This window comes from Chelonia mydas, chromosome 1, assembly GCF_015237465.2.
Source record: "Chelonia mydas isolate rCheMyd1 chromosome 1, rCheMyd1.pri.v2, whole genome shotgun sequence".
Lineage (NCBI taxonomy): Eukaryota > Metazoa > Chordata > Testudines > Cheloniidae > Chelonia > Chelonia mydas.
The window spans coordinates 230,963,375-230,972,537 of NC_057849.1; positions in this window are offsets into that span (position 1 = coordinate 230,963,375).

Below are 9,163 nucleotides of genomic sequence, written 5' to 3' on the forward strand. Positions count from 1 at the left end.
TGTGATAATTTAACCAAAGCCTAAAAGGGTCATTGTTCTAGCAAATATACTGCATAGGAAATGTTCATCTCTAGTTTAATTCCACTGACTTCCCCGAAGATACACCAAGGATAAATCTCTTTATTTTTTAAGTAGAATTGGTTGGGAATTTTCCATCAGAATGTCTTTCCAACAAAAAATGCAGTTTCCACATAATGAAATTCTTCACTGGAAAATGTTGACTTGCTGATTTTTTTAAGGGGGAAAATCAAAATGAGAAAATCAAAATGAAATATTTCATTTTGGGTTGGTTTGAGTTAAATAGAAATATTTCATTCCTTTAACCGACGCTAAATATTTTGTTTTTGAATCAGTTCAACATAATATTAAACTGCATTTCCCTATCGGTGAATTGCCTTATGGAAGTTGTAGTTCCAGCCCCCATGGGCCCTTCTGATTAAATGCCTCCAAACTTTAGTGGTGGGGGAAGGGAGTTGAAATTCAAAGATGGAGCTTCACTCTCTACTTTGGACCATCTCAAGTGGGTGCAGCATTATGCTCATATGGTCTTTTCACATGTGAAGGCCTGATCCTGCAAGTACTTTCTAGCAAGAATACTTGCTACCCGGCATAGTCCCACTTGATTCACCTGAACTATAATGTTTTGTCATTTCGTGGGACTAATCACTGTAGTAAATACTACATCTGGAAATTAGTGTTTATAGCAGCAGACCCTTAGGTAGTTAGACACTAAAAAAATCAAATAAAAAACACTTTTAAAAAGTAGCTCTTTAGTTTGTCAGGTTGATGAGGGGAACAGAGTCACCATGAAATAATCTCCAGTGCACCTGAAGAAATTCTATTCATGCTTTTTTTTTTATAAAGAGATGTGAGAATTTTTTTTCACATCAGCATGCAGCTCCATTCATATTTAGCACTAGTTTTTAATTCATTACTCTGCAGCTGAAAGAAACGGAGTAGCAATGGTATGAGATATGCCAGCCACCCCAGATTAGGTGTAGGAAAATGCTGTTTCAGCCAAGACCATTCACTTTGCAGTAAATTTGAAAATTCCAGAGAGTGAGGTTAGCAGGTGAAATAGAAAATTTCAGTTCTTAAGTCCGTCCGGATACCTTCCTCTGGCAGTTTTCAGTGAGAATTTGGGTCTGTTACATGACATGCTGTCATACCCCATTATATTGGTCACTTTTATCACAGAACATCTTCATTATGAATGAAATTCTCCCATTATAGTAAGGACTGTGGAAGGCTGAATGCATGAAAAGTTTAGTTTCATGTAAATTCTCCTGGGTAAGGCTGCTATGGAGAGGATGAATTAGGAGACTTCACAGCCCCTGCACAGTGGAGCTGGGCTCCTTGCTAGCTCTACACAGGTCAGTTCAGAGGAGGGACTGGATGTGGGCTGGAAGCAATGTGAGCAGTGAGTCTGTGACTATGCAGATTGAGTGACCAGAAGTTCCTGTGTAGAAGGTGTGCAGTGGTGATGGTCCTCATCCCAGGCTAAAATAGTGCTGGATTCATGTTCTCTATGTATATAAATCTCCCCACTGTATTTTCCACTGAATGCATCTGATGAAGTGAGCTGTAGCTCACGAAAGCTTATGCTCTAATAAATTTGTTAGTCTCTAAGGTGCCACTAGTACTCCTTTTCTTTTTGCGAATACAGACTAACACGGCTGCTACTCTGAAACTAGAGGTTACAGAGTGGATTCTATCCTCCTAACCTTATTATACTTCCCCTGAACAAAGCCTCTGTAAAGTATTTGGGAAGTGTGTCAGGGTTGCCAGCTTTCTAATCGCACAAAACTGAACATCCCTGTTCTGCCCTGCCTCTTCCCTGAAGCCCCACCCTTACCCTGCCTCTTCTCCGAGGCCCTGCCGCTGCTTACTCCATCCCCCCTCACTCCGTCGCTTGCTCTCCCCTACCCTCACTCACTTTCACCCAGTTGGGGCAGGGGTTGGAGTGCGGGAGGGAGTGAGGGCTCCAGCTAGGGGTGCGGGCTCCAGAGTGGGGCCATAAATGAGGGGTTCAGGGTGCTGGAGGGGGCTCTGGGCTGTGGCAGAGTTTTGGGATGTGGGAGGGGGTGAGGGGGTTGGGGTGCAGGAGGGGGCTCAAGGCTGCAGCGAGGGGTGGGGGTGTGGGCTCTGGGAGAGAGTTTGGGTGAGGGAGGGGGCTCAGGTCAGGGGGTTGGGGTGCAGGAGGGGGCGTGGGGTACGGGCTCCGGGAGGGAATTTGGGTACAGGAGGGGGCTCAGGACTGGGGCAGGGCATTGGGGTGCAGGAGGGGGTGAGGGGTGCCGGCCCTGGCTGGGGCGATGCTTACCTCAGGTGGCTCCCAGAAGCAGCCGGCATGTCTGGCTCCTAGGCAGAGGGGCCAGAGGGCTCTGCATGCTGCCCACACCCACATGCACCGTCCCCACAGCTTCCATTGGCCGTGGTTCCTGGCAAATGGGAGCTACGGAGTTGGCGCTTGGGCCGGGGAGCAGCGCATGGTTGCTCCTGCACCTAGGAGCCGGACATGCCAGCTGCTTCTGGGCGCCATGCAGAGCAGGCAAGGAGCCTGCCTTGGCCCCGCTGTGCCGCCGACAGGACTTTTAGCAGCCCGGACAGCACCAGTCAAAAACCGAATGCCTGGCAACCATACGCTGTGTGGGGAAGGAAAGGCGTGAACTTCATCCAATAAAAGGAGAAAGTGAAATTTTACACTGGAAACTCAAAATTTGGATATTAATTGTGGAACTTTTGAGTTCTGAATATTCAGGTGTTTATTCCAGGAGTTTAGATGAAGTGCTTGTCTCCCTAAATCTGCAAAATTAGTCTGGAAATTTTATGAGAACAGTTTATCAACCATCCCTCTTCTAGTCACAGCCAACATCTGGAGGTGATAAATGCTTATCCAAATATTTGAGATTCTTCCAAAGGGTTTGTTTGAGTTTGGTTACAGAAAGAGGTGAACTTTCAGCTGGAGAAGGGGTTATCTTTTATGAACTGATTCTCCTAATCCCCAGACTGGCCTAACCTGTAACCTTCTCTGCTCTTTCCTCAGGCAACGCCTTACTGAGAAGCATAGGCTGAGACTCCCTCTCTGCTTTACCTGGCCAACTACTTATCACACTCACTCCCCTTTGCTCTTCAGATGGCTCTGCTCTGAAAAGTCAGTTTTGAGGGGAAGAGCCATAGAGAGTGGGCACCAAATTAAGACTCAAAGTCAGCACTGAGCTCACTCCTCCCATAACAAAATCAAGTCTGTGAAGAGGAGAGAGAAAAAAGAGGGGACAGAAGCTATAATGAAAGACAGAAACTTAATTGGGCTCAGGAAAAGAAGGAATGGACAACATGAGGGGAGAGAGAGACACACACACACACACACATTTAGCAAAAAGAAAAGGAGGACTTGTGGCACCTTAGAGACTAACCAATTTATTTGAGCATGAGCTTTCGTAAGCTACAGCTCACTTCATCGGATGCATACTGTGGAAATCGCAGAAGACATTATATACACAGACACCATGAAACAATACCTCCTCCCACCCCACTCTCCTGCTGGTAATAGCTTATGAGGGGGTGAGAGAACCTGGATTTCTGCAGGAAATGGCCCACCTTGATTATCATACGCATTGTGAAGACAGTGGTCACTTTGGATGGGCTATTACCAGCAAGAGAGTGAGTTTGTTTGTGGGGGGGCGGAGGGTGAGAAAACCTGGATTTGTGCTGGAAATGGCCCAACTTGATGATCACTTTAGATAAGCTATTACCAGCAGGAGAGTGGGGTGGGAGGAGGTATTGTTTCATGGTGTCTGTGTATATAATGTCTTCTGCGATTTCCACAGTATGCATCCGATGAAGTGAGCTGTAGCTCACGAAAGCTCATGCTCAAATAAATTGGTTAGTCTCTAAGGTGCCACAAGTCCTCCTTTTCTTTTTCCGAATACAGACTAACACGGCTGTTACTCTGAAACACACATTTAGGAAGAACTCTCTGAGGAGAGGGATGGGGAACCTCAGGGGAAGAGAGAGGTCTTGGGCCCTCCTGGGTAAATCTGAAGATGCCCCTGTAGTCACCTCAGCAGGAAAACAGGCTTTTCATCACCCTCCTGAAGTATGGAGATTTAAAATTAAAACAAAACTTCATTTCCTGTGAGTTTGCAACAATTGATGCTAATTTTACATAATTATATATAAACTTCATGCAAATTTTCCCTCCGGCTTTTCCATGGCCCAGTGCAGGCTGGTCTTTCCTCCCTTTTATTTAACTAATTGGGGACTTTCATTTACTGAATTATATAAATGGAGTTTCGGTTTATCCAAATTCATTATGAATTGATTCCACTGTACAATTAATTTTCATTTTAAGTGTGAGTGAGGAGTGCACAGTGAAATTTTCACCTGAATTGCTCCTATGCCAGTCCAAAAGGCTTAACTACAATGCTTGCAGCAGAGAAACAGCCTGATTCTAGGCTCTCCTGGCTTATTTCAATTAGTTGCCATAGTACAATCCCTCAGTGAACATTTCTGATGTTCAAGGTGTTGCATTTGCAAGAGAATGATAGAGTCAAGAGGAGGTATCTCTGGTAGCCAGATTAAAGAAATTAATTAGACAGCATAATTTTTTTAGTACTTAAAAAACAAGAAGTGGGTGTTAGTTTTGTGTCATGCTATGAAACGTCAACACTGTGACCCCTTTTAATTATCTTCTTGATTCAGTGAACTCCCAGATCTGCAAGAATTCCTGTATTTCACAGGGATAATGGAAAAGACAAAAGATGACACCACAGCTTGCTATTTATAAAGAAAAAAACTAATGAGATTTAGGTGTTCTTTGAAAAATATAACCTCTGAGGAAGAGTGGAATGAAATTTGCTCAGACATAGGGATGAACATGAAATTTATCCTATTACCTGTGAATAATAGGTGCATCAGTTGCAACTGAAACTGGACATGAGCTCTTTCTCTTTCCTTATTCAGAGCCAGTTTCTGAAGAAAGATTGAGACTGGTTGGTTGCCATTTTAAGAGAGAGTTGCCTAAGGCCTCTGTATAGGGTGCCAATAAAATTTAGTAAGCCTATTGCTTTTAGGGCTAACTGATGCCCTTTTAAAAAGCAGAGCTAGGTAAGCTCACTGCACAAGCACTAGTCTTAGCTGACATTAAACCTTTGTATTACCTGCAGGGGGAAGATGTTAAACACACTGGACAGCTGGACTTGCTATGCTTACAGGTAGTCTGTAAGAAGTTGTAGCCAACACTTGCATGGGGGCAGAAAGTTGGCCTGGGCCTCAAACATTTCTCATATAGGGACCATGAGTGCCTAAGCCAGCATTAACCAGTACCCTCCTATTGAACATCTCCAGGCCCCCAATATAGGACATCAGACAACCATCAGATATTCACTACCAGAAGTAGGCATTAAGATGCAAACATTTGGGGATATTGAATTTCACAGCTAAGAGCCAGCTGCAAATTTCAGCACCCGATCTGGATCTATTTTTGAACTTTCCCAAACTTTGGTTCCCATCACCAATTCACTGAGCTCACCTGTCCCACCAATACATTTTATAAAAGTTAATTAAAAATGAAGCAAAAAGATTCCTGCTACTTTATGGCCTCAGTTCCCTGTTTACATGCACTTTAACCAGGCAAAATTCCCATTGACCTCAATGACACATTTGTCTGAGATAGGACTGCAGGATTGGGCCCTTACATAGGAAGTTCCAACTTACAGTAAAAGTGCTATGAATGAATTCTAAAACCACTGAAGATTTGGCTTGAACTTAATATTGGAAATCCTGCGGCACCAAAGCTAGTATAAATATTCATTGGGAATGGCCTGAGAGCAAAATTATTCTATTAGTCTAATACTAATAGACTTATTTCTCCACTGGACCACCTATGTAGAGTTAAATATAGATACAAAGCTTTTAAGTCATATTTAGTGTAATTCAAGGCTCTTTATGTTTCTGCATGACAATCCTTTGATCTACTATACCATATTTCTGCCCAGTACCTTCTTTAAATTTCACTATACCTGAAACAATGGCAATTTTAACTTTCTGGTTTCTAGTTTATTTGTTAAAGTAAACTGACTGCCCCACAATCTAATACCTCACTAATTAAAATATTAGTTGGTGGAAAAATCAATGTTTAAAATACTGTTTTCCCCTAATTTTTGTCTCCAGCAGGAAGGGAGATTTTCTACGGTAACATTAATTTGTATGGTTAAAAATAGCAAAATTGTAACCTCTGATGACATTTACTTTACAATCCTTTCTACTCTTTTTCTTTCTTTTAACAGCTTGTGTTATAACTGTGGGGGAAGAGGGCAAGAGAGACACTTGGGAGTATGCTGTTGGGTATAATAACTACCCAGCTAGAATAAGTGAATGCATTGCACTTTGCTCCATGCAGCCCAAGTGTAAATTATTATACAATAACACAGCGTATTATGCCCTATTACTTCAGTATAATAAATTGAATAGGCTGTGATGTGATCACAAATTAAGGCCCCTATCCTGCAACCATTTGTGACGTGAGTATCTTTTCTTCCACATGGAATCCCATTAAGTTCAATAGGAATACTCCCATGAATAAAATTATTCATGGCCCAAACCACAAGATATTTAGCACATGACTGACTTGAAGTCAGTGGGACTTCTTACATGGCACATGGTTAAGTAACTTGCTGAATCAGAGTCCATGTGGATCTAGACTGTTCTCAGTGGTAGCTGATGACAGAACAAGGAATAATGGTCTCAAGTTGCAGTGGGGGAGGTTTAGGTTAGATATTAGGAAAAACTTTTTCACTAGGAGGGTGGTGAAACACTGGAATGCGTTACCTAGGGAGGTGGTGGAATCTCCTTCCTTAGATATTTTTAAGGTCAGGCTTGACAAAGCCCTGGCTGGGATGATTTAGTTGGGGATTGGTCCTGCTTTGAGCAGGGGGTTGGACTAGATGACCTCCTGAGGTCCCTTCCAACCCTGATATTCTATGATTCTGTGATTCTATGCCTGCAGGATCAGCACAAAAGTCACCAATTGACCTGATACCACTCAGGTGTTGCTGCAGCTCAGCCTTTCTACTGCCAGATGAACAATGCAACCAGTACTGTAGCTGTGTGTTTAAGTATGTCTACTCTGTAATCATGGCATGTGATTGCATATACCCAAATTAGCTTTAATCTAGCAGTGGATACTGGAGCAGGGAAGCTGTGGCAGCATAGGCTTCAACAAGCCTGCCTGGAACTCCAGGTAACTGCTTGGGCAGCTAGCCCACGCTGAACCCCCTGCTGCTGTGGCTTTGCTGCTCGGATACTTGAGCAAGCTAAATTAAAGCTTTCAGTTCATTAAGAGCCATACCCAATGTGCTTCAAGTCACCTGGTGGTACTGTTAATTTTTAAACACAGATTTGCTTTGAACAAGTTGCTGCTTAGGCTGTTGCTGGTTGGAGTCCTAGTGTTTGTGGAGTGTTTCAGAGAAAGATAACTTCATAAAGAAATATGGAAAGGAAAGTTAAATTGTCTCTTTATTTATTTTACTTGTTGCAGTTTTGTTTTTCTTGCTGAGTTTCCCCAAGTCATGCTCCCTCTCTCATGGATTGGGAAGAGGAATTTTGTAGAGTTAATACATCAACTTCACACCATCCCAGGATTTCTTTTAGGCAATGTGAATAACAAGTGAGGCAGTTAAGAAGGCTTTCTGGCTGCTTTCTATTGCTATAGTGGCAAAAAGCAGCCAAAATGTAAGCGAGGATTAAGGTAATAAAGACCGTATTTTAAGGCATAAACATAACAGAGGCAGCAAGGTCTAGTGGACAGGGCACCAGACTGTGACTCAGGACAACTAAATTCTACTTCCAGCTCCTGCCACTGACACACTGTATGATCCTGGGCAAGTCACTTCATGCCACCTTTTGTCTGTCTTGTTTATTTATGTTGTTAACTTGTCAGGACAGGACATTCTCATACTTGGAGTGTATATTACCTAGTACAATGGGTAATGGCCCCTGTCTTGGCCGAGGTGTTCTTATAATATCAATAATTAATATGGTAGTTTTGAGATGTTTCAGCATCAGCTCTGCATTTTCTCAGTTTTCAGTGCTCAATTCCGCAACACTAATGCGGTATCAATGTTAGTTTTTTGCACAGAATTATTGAATAAGGTTGACTGGCATAGTGAAAGGGATAGTAAAGACACATTTGACAGATGTATGACTCTTAAAAAAAGTTTCAGTTCATTAAGAGTCAGATCTTCTCCCCATTGCAGTGAGCTGCAAAACTCCCATTTACTTCAGTAGTGCTGGATGAAGCACTATGCTATTTTATGGAAATAATCACACACACACACACAAACAGAATAAGACTGATGTGGGGGCTTCTAGAAGTACTAAAAGCATCAAGGGAAAAACTAAGGGTGTGTGAAATGATCCCTATAAAAACACAAATATAAGAAGATAAAAAAAGATGGAAGCAAAGTTTAAAGGATGCCAGGATTAGGACTGCCAAAATTGGTAATGGAAATTATGATAAATTATTCAGAACAGGGAAGACAATTGGGCCAAAATGCTGAAACCTCGGTACATAAATTAAGGCACCTAAATAAATGTTCTGATTTTTTTCAAAGGGCCGGAGCACCTGACTTGCCCGCTGAAGACAAGCTGTAGGCAACCAACTTTGTAAATTTTGGCCATCAGGGGCCTGGTTTTCAGAAGTGCTGAGCACCCAACATTCCAGTTGGAGTCAATGGTACCTGTAGGTTTTTATTACATCTAAAACCAAGCTTAATTCCTCCCAGGCATATTGAAAGGAATGTGGCGACTCAAACATAAGAGAGAGCCGAACAAAGTTTCTTTCGTAATTTCTGAAGAGAAATAATATGCCACAATGGAAAGTCTATAGAGGAGACGAGCAGAAAGCTAAAGATTTTAATAATTACATCTGTATTATACTGTATTTATTACACACACACAACCCTACATTAAAAGACCATCATTAACAGTGTAAAGGCAAGTGTTCAAAAGTTAGGAAATACCAGAATTAAGGTTGCCTGTGCAACCTTATTTTGGCCCCCTTGTGCATATGCATTATGATATAGTCTTTAATTACATACTATTTTTTTTCACAGACCCCCTGCTTCATTCAGTGCACAGAATGGACTGAATGGGTGAGAAG